Source organism: Crocodylus porosus, unplaced genomic scaffold (genome assembly GCF_001723895.1).
Source record: "Crocodylus porosus isolate Cpor-Errol unplaced genomic scaffold, CroPor_comp1, whole genome shotgun sequence".
Lineage (NCBI taxonomy): Eukaryota > Metazoa > Chordata > Crocodylia > Crocodylidae > Crocodylus > Crocodylus porosus.
In genome coordinates, this window is record NW_017728943.1 from 1,035,605 (window position 1) to 1,051,055 (window position 15,451).

General features: G+C 45.3%; 1 long non-coding RNA gene across 3 annotated transcripts in view; it reads left to right on the forward strand.

Annotated features, from left to right (window-relative positions):
* Nucleotides 1-15,119, forward strand: part of LOC109318912 — an 18,845-nt gene extending 3,726 nt beyond the window's left edge. Inside the window, exons 2-3 of one of the 3 annotated variants that reach the window (XR_002103344.1) lie at nucleotides 9,341-9,497; nucleotides 14,018-15,119. This is a non-coding gene — a long non-coding RNA (uncharacterized LOC109318912). Of the gene's footprint in view, nucleotides 1-523; nucleotides 1,192-9,340; nucleotides 9,498-14,017 lie in introns of those variants that run through there. The other 2 variants (XR_002103343.1, XR_002103345.1) reach the window with 2 other exon arrangements.
* Nucleotides 15,120-15,451: the final 332 nt, after the last annotated feature.

A 15,451-nucleotide genomic window follows, 5' to 3' on the forward strand; every position in this document is an offset into this window, starting at 1 on the left:
CTGCAAGCACGTGAACCCCCTTGCTGCACACTCAGGCGTGTTGGATATGCACAAAGGGTGTATTTAACACGATCTGGCCTCCTCCTCTAGACTTAACTTCGGGTGTCAACATAGAGGGTGGATGGCGAGGGTATAAATGAACCCACAGAGCTACCCACCCGCTACGACCGTACTTAGCATTTCTGGCCGGGGTTTTTCTTTTTCCCCAGGAAATGCTCTGCCCCAGTTCGGAGTTCATTCCCTGTGGCCTTCACTGGGTACACTGGTGGGTGGGTGTTACCAGCTGGGGTCGAGCCCTCCCTGGCAAAGAAGTCCAGTGCATTTGGGCAGCTCCAAGTTGTCTTCGCAATGGCTGGGCTCTGAATCTGACCAAGGGGAAAGTGCTAGAAGAGGGAGTTTGGGCGGCATTAGGGAGAGCTGAGGGTACAACAGGACAGGAGAAGTGAGCTAACCCGGCACATACTCATCTGTGAGGATAAGACGTTGAAGCCAGCTCACATTTATTATTAACAGCCTCCCCTAGGAACCCAAGATCATTCACACTTAAGCGGACTCAGGGCCTCGACTTCTTGCTAAGCAAAGTTCAATACTGTAGCCATGGCAGGCACTACGTGGGGCTGGTGTTGACCGCAGGATGGCATAAAGCAGGAGCAGTGAGATTGAAATCAGTGGCTTTACATTCCCGCAGCCCCATGAGCATGAAGATAGGAATCTGGGGAAAAGGCTTCTTTTTTTAAAAAAAACTATATCAAATTGGATTTTTTTTTAGATTGCAGATCCTACATTTCAAAGATAGAGGAAGCCGAGTCCTGCGCTCTCCATAGGCGCATGAATTATACATACTCGTTTCTTTTGGAGTGAATGATATTGCAGCTTTAAACGAGTGGCCGCGTAGGGCATTTTAAAATATTTTGAATTAATTTGAACTCTATTCTGGGATTTTTTTTTTTTAGAGGACGTGTCTGGCGAAATCCTATCCGGATCGTAATTGAAAGCCTTTTATTGAATGGTTAAGCCGGGGGAATGGGCACGTTTCTGAGCAGCCTTGCGGATGCGGGGTTCACAGAACTGGGAGAAAGTTGGTCTCTCCTGGAAAACTGTATCCACTGCTTTTTAAATCTTGCCTCTGTAAGGAATAGACACGAGCGGGATTTTCGGCAGCCAGCAAACTTATTAAAACTTAAATGTCCAGAGAGGATACCTTGATATTACCTGTGTACGCGTCTTTGCGGTACATTTCTGAGATATATTTTTCTTTTTGGAGACTGGTAAATAATCACGATCCGCCCATTAAAAGCAAAAAAACAAAACTTCCCAGATGCCTGGCAACTCGAAAACACAAGGCAACAAAGCTCTGCTTATGAAATACCCAGGCACAGCTTTCTCCACTAGCTTTGCACCTCCCAAGTGTGACTTTCCGACTTCTCCAGATTCCGTGCAAGCATTTTATTACCCGCCTTGCTGGCTACAGTCCTCGTAAACGTGACCCCTGGAATGTGGAGCTGAATTCATTCCTGCTTAGCAAGGGGCAGAGAGATCTCTGGCAGCCAAAATACCTTAAAATAGTCTTTAACTAAAGGACCGTCAAGGGCTGAGTCTCATAAATGGTTATGAAATGGGAAACCCTTCACGCTTGGTCGAGTCCTCCTTCCCCAGGAGTTACTGTTTCACAAAAAATGTATTTGCTTCCGCCCCTCCCCGCTGCAAGTCCCAGGAGAAGTCCTGCCTGCTGGCTTAGGACCTTGCTGTTCACCGAGTTTTAAATTACTTGGCTAGCTTATCTCGGGTTTCAGAGTATTATCTTAATCTGGGGTAAGCGTGGTAACGCCGTGATAAAAAGCATCAGGCCACCGTGTATTATGTGTCGATACGTGTTGCAAACCCTTCCTGGCTTCACAGACGTGCTCCCTTTTCTATCATCTCTTACTCTTGCCAACGATTGAATTTAGCAGTGTCGGTACATTTGAGGGAGGGGGTGAGACCAGAAGAGGGATATTATGGGAAGACATAAGCCGCGCATTACTGTGGCTTCAGTGTGTGGACTGGGGGGAACTGACTCTGTCTCTTCTCACCACCTCCTAATCTTTCCCAAGCACAAGAAGAAAGCCTTTACTTTTGCAGAGAATCATAAATAGGCAGAGGGCAAAAGCTTCAAGAGCTGCGGAGAGAAGAACAGATCGTAACGCCTGATTATTTCAGAAAGCGCCCTCCTTTCTACACCTTAGTCTAGAGGCATTTGTGAACCACGACAGATCTACTGATCACCCCTACCCCAGATCACAGCCTCGCAGCAGACCCTAAAGAGTTTCATCACGCGGCAGTTGTCCACCAAACCATCTTTAAATGAATGTAAAATAGGCAACGGCTGGATTTGGGTCGGCTCGCCTGTTATCCCGCTTTGGATCGCATTTATTTTATGCCCTTCATGTGAATCTCTCACGTGGCTTCCCACTCCTGCCCCGCGCAGAAAGTCCTCCGATCCGCCTTTCACCTCCACTCACCCAGGGGGCTGGAGCCGATTTGGTTGTTTAGTTAAATATGTTTATTTCCTTTAATGCTTTTTAAATGAAGCCCTACAGGGAAGGCGATTTCCCCACTCCCCACTTTCGCCAATGGAGCCTCTTTGAAGCCTGGGGGACAGTACAGTAAATACGTTTGGAAATTGGTGCCCCATAGGCCAGTCACTTGATAAACACTCACCAAACTGTAGCAGCCAAAGGGCAGCAAAAGCTTAAAGCTCTCAGGGCACCTCAAGAGCCTGGACTTTCCCACATGAGTGGAACTGATGAGGACATATCTCACCTCCAGTGGAAAAGAGGGAAAAATAGTCACTTCTGGGTGCACCCTAGCTGGCTGGACTGTAGATAAACTAGCAGGGCAGGCACTTCCCTCACCAAATCCTGTCTTTAACACTAGGGGCCCAGCCCTTTTTTCTCTTATTTTAAGAAAACTCAAATCTTCCTTGTAAAAGTTACTTTGACCCCAAGCTACAAGGTAACAATTATTTTACGACCTCAGCCCCCGGGTGAGTTTTCATTGTGCTCCTGAAGGCAACTTTCATCCTCTCTTTCTTTGCCTTTCTTTCCCTTTCCGATCCCTAAGGGTTGAGCATGAATTTAAATACTCAAACCTGGCAAGTGGAGCTGATTCATGGCTTGGTCTTTAGATGCAGGGTTTTCAGCGCGTCTGGAGTTGAACGTTGTTCCCAGCTGGATGGATCCTCAGGGTATGGAGAGATGAGAGCAAGCCCAAGATCACCTTCAATAGCCCCGGCAGGAATGCAATCAGGTTGTTTTTGCTCTCCTTCTCCTGTGCCGCTGACATGGCAGGGCTTCTGCCCAAGGTGGTTTGATCGTTAGGCCCATGCCAGTAAAAAAAGAAGAAAAAACCCCCTAGAAGAAATCAGAGCAGCAACAGCAGCCATAAAGGGGGAAAAAAAAAAAGCTCCAGGGTCTGTTTTCCAATTAATGGTGCATTTTGTAGGTCTGGTAGGAGCTTGGCTAGTGGAGGGTGGGAAAACAGAGAAAACAACCCTCCCGGAAATGTAACAACAACAACAAAAAAACCCAAGCCCATAGCTGAAGTCCACTTTTAATTTAAGTGATCTGCACTTCTTTGCCCTCCCCCCATAGTCTATCCAAGGACTTTGCCTGGAAGGTTTTATGGTTCCTCTCTGGGCAGCGTCAAAGCCTCCCAGCCCTTGGAGCAGAAAGGCCCCTCTCTCTGAAGAACCACGTCCCCAGCCGGTAGCTAACTTTGGCCCAGTCCAGCCTCTCAGACTCTTCTGCTCCCAGGCTCAGGGAGGCCTGTGGATTTCTTTTGTCTCTCTCAATCCTTTTGGGCTAAACAAATTAATCCAGGCTGACCCATCAGCAGACAAATGAACCTCCCAGATTTGAGCTTGTGGATTGCCTGTGTAAAGACTTGTCTGCCCAGCAGCATCCTCTTGAACTATTTAGCACACATCCATGCAAGATGGAGGCCTTTTAAAATCTCTTCCCCACCCCCTCAATGTCACCTCATATATTATTTTTACTAATGTGCGTTCTTTTTGAGGGGGAGGGAGGAGGATGTGAATAGTTGGATGCTTCCAAGGCGAGGAGTTTGGAGGCTGGGGAGATGCTGTGTTTGGGACTGGAAGTGTCTGACCTTGAGGGTCACAGGTCATGGTCTTGAATGAGGAGCAGCATCTCATGGCAGGCGAGGTTGGGTGGAAATGGGAGATGCAGCAGGTCAGGAGATGACAGGGCAGAAGGCATCCCACAAAGAGGGTCCCTTTGCTTCAGTGCTCACGAGACAACTCCACTGAGTGTCAGTGCAGCCTCTTCCACATGAAATACCTGCAGAGGCAACAAGAGACTGGGGGTGGTGGGCAAGATAGCCAGTGGGAACCAGGAGATCCAGCCCTTATTATTTATTGTTGTCTCCTTGGCGGCCCCCAGCTCAGGACAGGGCCCCATTGTTCTGGGTGCTGTGGAAACTGAGAGAAACAGGGTCCTGACCTGCACAAGATTATCTTTTAAACAGATGGAGAGGGAGGAAGGAAGCTGCCTTGGCCCCATTGTGCAGCTGGTGGAGGAAGGATAAAGTGGCTTACCCAAGTCACCCAAGATGTTTGTGGCAGGGCCACAAACTAACTTCATATGTCCTGAATCCCAATCTAATGTGCTAGCCATAAAACTTTTTTCCAGGCCCAGTTCCCACTGTGCTAGAGATTTAAATTGCAGCTGCTTTAGCTGTCTGTTCCTCAGTTTACCCATGCAGGAAATGGGGAAGGAAATCTGACCTTCTGCACAGATTCATTGCGAGTCTTCATGTAGGTACAAAGAAGACAGCTCGAAGGTCTTCATAGGAGAGCATGACAAGCATCATGAACAATCCCTGTGCATAGAGAGGTAGGTATTACAGACATCCCAATACCCTGATTAAAGCCCTGGCTCAAATCAGACTGAAACAAACCACTTACTTCAATTGCCAGGGAGTAAATGCAAGTCAAACACAGCCCCTTTGCATAAGGGCTGTTGACTAGGAGGATGAAGAAGGACTCCCATCCTGAATCAAGCAGGTGGGTGGGCTTGGAGACTTTCAGTCAAGAATGGGATTCAAACCTAGTGCAGTTAAGGATTGACCCTGCTCTTGGTTGGATGAATGACAGAAAGGCTTTAATAAAGCTATCTGTGGTTATTAATTATTAAGACAAAGTGACAGAAAAGACTCCTTCCCAATATTGAAATAGTTGAGCTATCACAAAAGTTCAGTATACTGCAATAGTGTATTGTATTGGTGAGAGACACTGCAATAGTGTCTGTCACCAATACAGGCAGGAGGCCATATCAATCTTTACAGCATTCACCGGCCCCTGGATCCGACCCTGACAGAGATCACTTGGGCGCAGGTCACAATGTTGCAGTGATTTCTCAGCTGGAGCACATTTTCCTGGCAACTCTTGTTTCTTTCTTATACTCTTCAATTATATAGCTTCAAAGCATTCCTTCTTGATAGCTGGACAGTTGAAGTCCGAACAAAACATGTAGGGGAGGGGATCATCATATTACAATTGCTAGCCTCTTGGATCCTGTTTTGCATAGTTTGTTTCTGAAATTTGCTTTTGCAGGCTTTTGATCAGTCAGGAAGTTCCACTTTAATCAGTTCTAGGATGGGGCTTTATTGACTGAATGGGACACCTTGGTGGCACTGATTACAGGACACTGTTTCTGGCAATTGTTTTAACAGTGGGACAGAACCCAAAATATTCTGAATCAGTGGTGGTTTATAGAGATATTACAAAACCCCAAACTGACTTAAATCAGGGAAGGATGTGTCAAAAAGCAGATCAGAATCACATAGGGAGATGCAGTTATCTATGAATGCTTTAACATAGTAAGACATTGGGTCCAGTTGCAACTAGCACAGGAGATGTAATCAGCTGGGATTGCTTAATTTCACATAGTCCCATTTACAATCTTGCATTTTTGTGCAAGATGCACTTTTATTGTAATTTTGTCATTTACATTTTATGTAGGTCCAGCCAAATTTCATGGCCAGCAGAGAGAGAGAGAGGGGCAAATCACAGCTGGAAATAACTACACCTATGCTGGGAATCTCGGTGGCAAGGGATTGAATGGGCCAAGGAAGCTGCCAGGGTCCCCACAGCTGGTTCCTCTGAACCAAAAATGCTTTACATATAATGAACCATACTTTCAAGTCATGATGAGGCCAGAGATAACTTCAGTCTACAGGGGCATCTAATTAGGTAACACTTAAACAAATCCTGGCCCTGAAGACATTTACAGGTGCAAGCCACCCTAGGGATTTCCATGAGCTACTCACCTGTGAAATTACCCAAGTGATTAATGGCTTTCAGGAGCTGGGCTGTCTTACCAAAAGAGTGGGATCTTAGCTAGTACACTTCAAGATTGACATGACAACACAGTCGATAAAATCAGAACGGTTTTATTTATTACAATATATAATAAGCTCCAACCCAAAGTATAGTATCATTTAGCTGTGGAAGCAACTGTATCTCGCTCCACAGAGAGATGGATGTCCTTACAGCTTCCTCCAAGGCGTGGATCCATAGCCTGGGCTAGTTACTGCAGCTCTTATGTTCTTGAGTGGTTTCTTTCCTCTTGAAGTGCACCTTGTTAGCCATCCTGCTTCCTGTTTTATACCTCTATCTCCCACATCTTCAAGGCATTCTTTGATAATCACTTAATAAATTAAATTTAAAGTTCGGGCACAAAAGGTTTGCATGTCCTATACTTCTTAGAAGAAGGTGTTGGCCTTCTGGGTTTTGCTTAATCAATGGTTCACCTTTTGTTATTAAAAAAGTGCTGGCTGCTGGTGTTGGATCTTGAGCAAAACTGGTGCTGAAGCCCACCAGGGGGTATCCTTTTCAAAGTTGAGCAACCACTAGGAGAGAAATAAAGTATACAAAACAGAAGCAAAAGCTTCTTCTAGTAAATGCCCCTGCCCACTGTAGGGATGAGTTAGTCATCATAAGAAGACAAACTGATTCCTAGACAATAGTTAGTTGAGAAAAAGAGTGGATCACAAGAAAAAAGTTACCAGAAGGAAATGCTAAAGGTGTTTTAGGACAGGTTACCTGTGTGGGGTGAAGCAATCAGTAAGTGAGGTGTCATCATTTCATTTCAGGAAGATCCCAGCCACAACTGCACTCCTATGGAACAGGCATTTTTAATGTTAATATACAGTTACTTAAATTTTCATGGGTGGACCCAGTTTAATTGAAACTTCGCAGTTATCAGCTGCCTTCCAGGAAGGATGAGCATCCTGACATCAGGAGGCACATAGGTCCAACTTCTTTAAAAACAAAGCGCATTTGCTTTAAAACTTTGTAGTTCATCATCATCACTCAGGCGCATGCTTGACTGCCTGCAGATGAATGTTTCTCCTCCATGCCCAGCGGAATAAAATCCAACAGCAGCCTACATATTTAAAACCCCAGGAAAATTCAGAATGTTGACTAGGATTTGATACAAATACATAATCTGAGACTGAGAGTGCAAGAATTTCAATTGCAAGAGATGCTAACATTGGCTACAGGATCACACCCTTCCCTGCCTTGACTTAACATGATTTATTGGAAGTAGAAAGGGTGAATCTAGCATGGAAATATGAGCATTCAGTTAAAGACTATGAACAAACACAACTAAGTGGGCCAGATTGTTACCTGATGTAAATAAGGAAAGCTCCCTTGATATTCCTTGATTTATTAAGGTGTTTACTATAATCAGAAAAAGGAAGAAACAGATCATCAAGATCCACTTGGTTAATTACTTATCAGTATCAGCACCAAAGAGTATTTGAAAAAAATATTTTTATTCTACTTCCTTTTGAAGAAAACTCTAATAACTGGAATTTCCATAGACTAGACCGGTGAAGGTAGACAGACAGTTACTAAGTTGTGCTATGCATATGTACATGCACACAAACACACAGTCATGCATAAACATGTAAAATACAGTTATGACTACATGCTATGCACATATGTACATATATTAGACTCATCCAGTGGCATAGCCATGCATACAGACACTACAATTATTTAGCACATATACAATGGAATGGGCCTCTATATGGATAACAAGACTAACTAGTTATAGTTGTTATCAATAATTCTGGAAGGGATATTATACTTGTTGCTTTATGATTTAAACAGGTCTTTATTAGAGATCAGGCTGAGCTCTAAAGTAGGAGATAGCTTATAATGATTAAATTTTAAAAAAGCATTTGCTCCTGAAGCATCAATTATTAGCCACTTTCACAGAAGATTGGGCTAGAGAGATCTCTGGTATAACCAGGAGAACAGTTTCTATATTTCTATTTCTATGCATGCATGCATTTCCCTCTCCCCTACCTCCTCTACACACACACACTCCTGTCCAGTTGGTTCAAAGGAAGTTATTTTAAAAGACGATGCTGGAGAAAAAAAAAACACAGTAGTGGGAGATTTCCCCCCATGTCTATTATTTTATATAACATAAAATAATATATGAATAATTGTTACATTTGTACCCCATGTTTTACTTGGAGTTATGCTGTTATTCTTCACCCTGTTTCAAATCCTGTATTCATCCTCTCCTTTTTTTTCAGGGTAGTCTTTGGAAAGGTAAATATGTTACATGTCATCCATCATCACAGGGTGGCTAATCATTAGGACACTCCTTGTTATACATGTGGGATGGATAAGATCTTAACACCTGATAGGTTGTAGCCATATTGGTCTAGAGGAAAAGGCAATCAGGATTCATAGAAGAGATGACATTTTTTTATTAGATCAAGATTTTTGCAAAACAAAAAAATCTTTAATTGCAAGCGTTAGGGCATAAACACCCTTCATCAGGCACTGGAGAAAAGATTGTAAAAGTTCTCCTGGGTAGAAATGAAAGTTCGTATTTATGATATGATGCTCATAAATATGAACTTTCAGTTCTACGCAGGAGAACGTTTACATTCTTTTCTCCAATGCCTGATGAAGGGCGCTAAGGGTGCTTGTGCCCAAAAGCTTGCAATTTAAGATTTTTTTCCCCCAAAATCTTGTTGGTCTAAAAAAAGATCTCTCTCTGCACTACGAGTCCTTGCTTTGCACCTGATAAGGATTCCTTGGTCGGTTCAGAACCCCGGAGGCCAGAAAGCAAGCAGATAACTGAACACCCTAAAAAACAGACTACCCTCAATGCACATCAAGGTATCTCATGCCCATGTGTTCCCGATTTTTGGGTCAAATAGAGGCAAAGATACATACTTTTGCTATTGCTGATGTGCTAATCTCATATTGCAAACAAAACACAAAGTCTGTAATTTTCGTTCATTTTAGAGCTCCGATTTCTACCGAAGGGAACTGCCCTGAGATTTAGTTCAGGAGTTCAAAGCCTTTGCTAACCGCAGCTCAGCACCCAGCCGACACTAGAGGGCGCCATGGGTCCAGTTTCATTAATGTGACAGGTTTATCCAAAGCATCAACCCAGATCAAGGTAGGCAATGGCATGATTAACAGATTATTGGTATTTTCACCGGATTTTCATGCTGAATTTACCTCGGTTTACATTAAAAGCATTTGCAACAACAGTGTCTATGAGGCAGGAACCCCGGTGCTCCAAAGAAAATGGCCTTGTGCTTTTGCTCTCTTACTCAAAGTAGTTTGCAATATGAAGCCGTTGGCAAATAAATCCTTTCCTCCCCCCAGCTACATCTTGACTTTTGTTAACTTTGATGCTTTCATATAAAATACTGGGGCCTAAACGTGCTTCCAAGAAGTCCTTAACATGTTTTTGTAATTTTTTTTTTTTGAGGAAGGTTAACAGAAAAATAAGAAAAAAAAAAGGCAAGCAGATTATCTAAATATTTAATAACACATGTCTTTAATTATGATGGAGCTACTGTACATATTTGTCTTTTTGTGTATTTTATGACTGGGGAGTCTTGTCTCTTGTAGGTCCTCAAGCAGAGTTTATTGAAATCAATCTAAAAGCTTTAATTGAAGTCACTGGGCTTTGAGGACTGGCAGCATTCAGCTGTAGTATCTGGCCTTTCATTAACATGCTTTTCATTCTGTCCATCTAAGGCTGCCTGCTGTTTCAGGCTTTCATTTAGCAAATCACTTAAGCAGGTGCTGAAGTCCCAGGGGAGTCAAATTAAACACTGCGTAGGTGTTTTGCTGAACTGGAGCCTTAGCAAACAAATAGGGTTTGTCCTTTTTCACCTAACCCTATTAGATGGCAGTTGTGTGGGGGAGTAACTGCAGTTTTTAGCAGTTATGCAGTTTTGGATGCTAGTTCACTCTGTGTGCATAGTTGCTAGAAGCAGCTTTCTCCTCTAGTTCTCCCCTTGAAGCCAAAGCCAAGAGAGAGAGCCATGTTGGGCCAGGAGGAAGAGAATAAGGCAAAGGATGTAAGACCTATTGCTCTCGAAGGGAGGTGTTCTTGGGTTCTAGCCTGGACCCTTTTTTCCAATGGGACAGAAGCTTCTACACTGCACTACTCTCCATCTATTTTACTTGCTGATTATTAAATGCAAGGGGCTATGGTTTAGCTTTGAGTAGGGTGTGGATATTGCCTAACCCATGGTATGGTGATTACAGCACTTTACTAGGGAGGAGAGAGAGATGCAAGTTTGAACTTCCTCTGGATGAGGTGGGGTGGGACCCAGAGCTTGAGTCTCCCATTCTCTGGGCAAGTGTTCTAGATTAGGGTGTCAAACATATAGCCTTTGGGCTGTATCTGACCTGCTTCAGTCAGCCTCCCAGGCTACCAGGGAGCTTGGGGGTGTGAAACCAGTGGTAGGTGTCGGCTGTGCTCTGGGAGACATGGCTATTCGCAACAGGAGGCTGAGTGAGGGATGTGCTCATACAGTCATCACTTGCTGTAGCACTACTTGCACCACCTCCTCCAAGGCAAGTGGTCACCTGTCTGTTGTTGCTTGCCCTACTGCTGCCATGGTGGCTGCTGTCTTATGCCTCAGGAGGGATCCATCATTCAAGGAGCTTCAGAGCAGGTCCCAAGCAATTGGTTTCTTTCAGGTAGTTCATCCAATCAGTCCCTTCAAGGCATGGGACAATTGCTTAGGAAGAAAGTTCCCCAAGGGGCACATTGATCCAGGGCTGCCCTTCCAGCACCTTTCAGTGCACTGTGTGGCATGTAGAAGGCAGAGTAAATTATAGAGTATGGTCAAGGACAGACCAGCTGGCCCCACTGTAGATGGAACGGACAGGGCATGAGTTCTCAGTTAGGAGGTTGCAGGTATGTCAGGGAATCACATACACACTGCCCTTCTCTGCTAAGTAGGAGTGGGGTTCCTGCTAGAGCCCAGATATGCATGGGGAGTGAGGAGGGTAGGGCCAGGAATGGTACATAGTAGAGAAAACATTGAGCATCCCAGCTGCTGGACATTTCCTATCTGTGTACTAATCCCTCCTTTCCATAGAGACATGGGCAGATCCAGGATTTTGAACACCCCAGAATTTGGGGTGAGGTGAGCACGCTAGTAGGGAGAGAACGACTGCAGCAAGACCTGGATAGGTTACAGGGGTGGCTAACAAAAACAGGATGCGCTTTAACACTGACAAGTGCAGGGTGCTGCATTTGGGCAATAGTAACCAGCAGCACACTTATAAGATGGGAAACTCCCTTCTTGAGAGCACGGAGGCAGAAAGGGATCTCGGAGTCATTATTGACTCCAAGGTGAACATGGGCCGACAATGCGAGGTCATGGTTGGCAGGGCTAACCGGACCTTGTCATGCATCCACAGGTGCATCTCCAGCAGGGCCAAGGAGGTGATCCTCCCCCTCTACATGACACTGGTCAGGCCACAGCTGGAGTACTGCATCCAGTTCTGTGCGACCCACTTCAGGAGGGATGTGGACAACATTGAGAGGGTCCAGAGGAGGGCCACCCGCATGATCTGGGGACAACAGGGCAGACCCTACAATGAGAGACTGTGGGACCTGAACCTGTTCAGCCTTCACAAGAGAAGGCTGAGGGGGGACCTGGTGACTGTCTATAAACTCACTAGGGGGGACCAGGAGGGTTTGGGAGAGACCTTGTTTCCCCTAGCGCCCCCTGGCATAACAAGGAATAACGGCCACAAGTTGTTGGAGAGTGGGTTTAGATTAGACATCTGTAAGAACTACTTCACAGTTAGGGTGGCTAGGATCTGGAACCAACTTCCAAGGGAAGTGGTGCTGGCTCCTACCCTGGGGGTCTTTAAGAGGAGGCTTGATGCCTACCTGGCTGGACTCATTTGAGCCCAGTTTTTCTCCTGCCCAGGCAGGGGGTTGGACTTGAAGATCTACGAGCTCCCTTCCGACTCGACTTCTATGATTCTGTGATTTTGAAAAGCAGGGTGTAGGAGCAGCGACCAATGCTGCAGAGGTGGCTGTACCCTTTCTCCCAGTGTCCTCCCTCAAGACAAGCAAATCACACCATAGGAGCAGCAGCCATAGATTTTTTTTTTAAGTCACCAAATTAGAATCCAGCCCCCCACCCTTGCTCTCAACACCCCTTCCTCCTCATCCATGCTTAGCAGCACATCTTTTCTCTCCCATTCACCCACTCCTCACCCACCACTGCTGCTGTTTCTAGCTAATGCAGTGTGGGGGAAGCCTCAAAGCTGTTTCTGCCCAGCTCCAAGGGAACTGCAGGGAGGGCCAAGCTCAGCTGGGGACAACAGCAGCCACAGCGGCTATTGTGTTCTCCCTTCCTGCACCTGCTCCTGGGCTGGTGGGGAGCACCAGGGCCCCTGGTGCCTCTGGTCCAGGGAGGAGGAGCCCACCTGTTGCCACCACTCCTGTTCTCCTGGGCTGGAGTAGCTGTGGAGCTCCCCCTGCCCCTGGTCAGTTGGGGATAGCAGGGACAGTGGCAGAAAAGGGCAGAGGAGAGGGAAGAATAGGGGAGAAATAAAGGTGATCTTGAGCACAGAGGGGAAGGGGGGAGGGGTTCTTACCTGCTCTGGGGACATAAAAAATCCTTGGGTGCTGCTCCCACAGCATGGTCTGAAAGGGGGGTGTGACTGTGGCACTGTACCCTCTCTGGGTCTGGCCCTGCATGGAGCACCAATCCTGACTGAAGTATCTCATGAAATGTAGGAGAAATGAATTGAGAGCCTGATCCAAAGTCAATTGAAAGAGTTCAGTGGGCTTTGTATCATGCCCTCAGCAGGGAGGGAAGGCAAGCAAAAGGCCAAATAAGGTAAACTAGGCCCCTAGGAAACAAACCTTCGACTGCAAAGCTGTTTGGTGAGCAGAAACCTTGACTTGTTTGTCGACAAAACTGAACCAAGCCAGAACTCAGCTTAAATGAGATCATAAAACCAACCATGGGGCTTATTTATGATCATTTTAATGTGAGTAGTGTTGTATCCAGCAGCTCTTTTGAGAATTAAACACTGATAATATGTATTTATCCAGACAGAAAACCAACAGACCTTAATAAAAATGAAGCACTCAATTAAAAAAGGGGAAAGTAACCCCCCCACTAAACAGTCTTACTCTGTCTTTTTAATTAACTAACCTTAACGTTACCTACATGTATAGGGAGAGAAAGCACCTTTAAAATAATAAGAATTATGCAATGGTGCTACTGTATCGGATCACCCAGATGTAAATAACGCTCCTGTTAATTTAAAACCAAGGCTGCTTGCCTTTACAGCTTTATTGCTCTCACATTATCTGGATCTTTATACTGTGTCCTGGGTACAGATAGATTGGGTTGAAAACTTCCCCAAGAGCCGCTTTAAAGAGACTTCTAATCTTTCCCTTTAGTGGTGTTAATTCAACTTCACAAGAGTGTTTGAAGCACCATTAGGCAGAGAAATGGGCTTGCTCTCCTGGTGGTGCTCTTGTACCAATACTGATGTTAAAAAAAAAATCTGTTTCATATCAGGCTTAACTCCCTGCAGCTCAGGGCAGAAGTCAAAATGGAGACTTGGGGGTCTATTATTATAACTAAATACATACATAATGCATTGATTTATTTGCTTTTCTGTTTTGCCTTTCAGTGCATGACCTTGAGGCAGTTTCCAAATGCTACATTCATGCTTTGCTTCCCACTCAGAGACTGTTCATGCTGCAGGAACCTGAGGCATAGGGGGAAAGCTGGTGGCCCAGCCAAGAAAAATGCACTGTCAGCATAACTCAGACTAGCCATCTGTATACTGTGGTACCTTAGTGGGAGGCCCATTGGCATGGTAGGGGATTTGACACTAGGATCTCTACTGTGTTTGATAGTGTGGTGGTGAAAACTGGCATGTTGGGCACCCCGCCTCTCCCCCCGCCAGTCTGGCAGTTAGTTGTGCAAGGTTAGTTCTGAGTGTGTGAATCTGGGAACACTTTTGTATATGAAGAATAGGTATATATACATGAAGCATTTGTATATGTCTGTAACAATGAATGATTCTACCTCAGGCAAGGGGTTGGACTAGAGCAGCGGTTCCCAATCTGTGGTATGTGTACCACAAAGGGTACGCAGACAACCTGTCAGTGGTACGCATTAACAGATTTATTCCAATTACTTTATATGATAAAAATTTGTTGGTGGTACTTATGGTTGAACTGAAACATTTGCTGGCAGTACTTAAGGTTGTATCATTTTAAACTGGTGGTGTGCAATCTGTCAGAGTTTGGGAACCACTGGACTAGATGATCTCTGAAAGTCCCTTTCAGCCCTTCTTCGCTATCATTTTGATGAAGGTGTGCCACATGCACGGGTCTGGAGTGGATAGGGGCAAACAGTGGCTAAAATGATACGTCCCTCCCATGTGGTCAATGCCAGAGGGGGGAGATGCAGAGCTAACAATCTTCAGCCTACTCATGTCATCAGAGCCAATAGCTCTGCTGATCCCTGCACTTGTGTGTCTCAGATGAGTCCTCCAGAGGCTATTCTGCTTAATACAGTTCCCAAAGGTGAAACAAGGTAACAGCAGGGGATCTTCCCATTCCACCAGAGGGTGATCTCTAGCCAGTTCATTGAAAAAGAAGCAGAGGTCTCCATGACTCTCAAGTCTCTCTCAACCCCTGACCAGCACCATACACACACTCCAGGTGGCCCTGGGTGAACTTTTAGTATTCCCCACCCTGCCCTTGCCAGAGATAGTGATAATAATAATTTTAAAATTACCATTTTCAGGCCCCCTTTCTGTCTGGGCCCAGCTAGCTGCCCCGTTCACCCATGCCTATGTCTGGCCCTACCCCTGACAGGCGTGTGGGGATACAACCAGGAACACGGAGGGACAAGATTGTGGGATGTGAATTCCCTTCTGAGTCCAGGAGGGGGCAGTCTCTGGTTAAAACTGAACAAGAGTATATCCGTACATTTACAGATTTGGATGAAGAACAGGGCTGGTTGCTCTGGTCATTTGCAGCTCTCTCCAAGTGAGGGCTCAGAGGACTGTGGTATAAGAAGGGTTGTAAAACTGGAAAGAGGCGTAAAGATG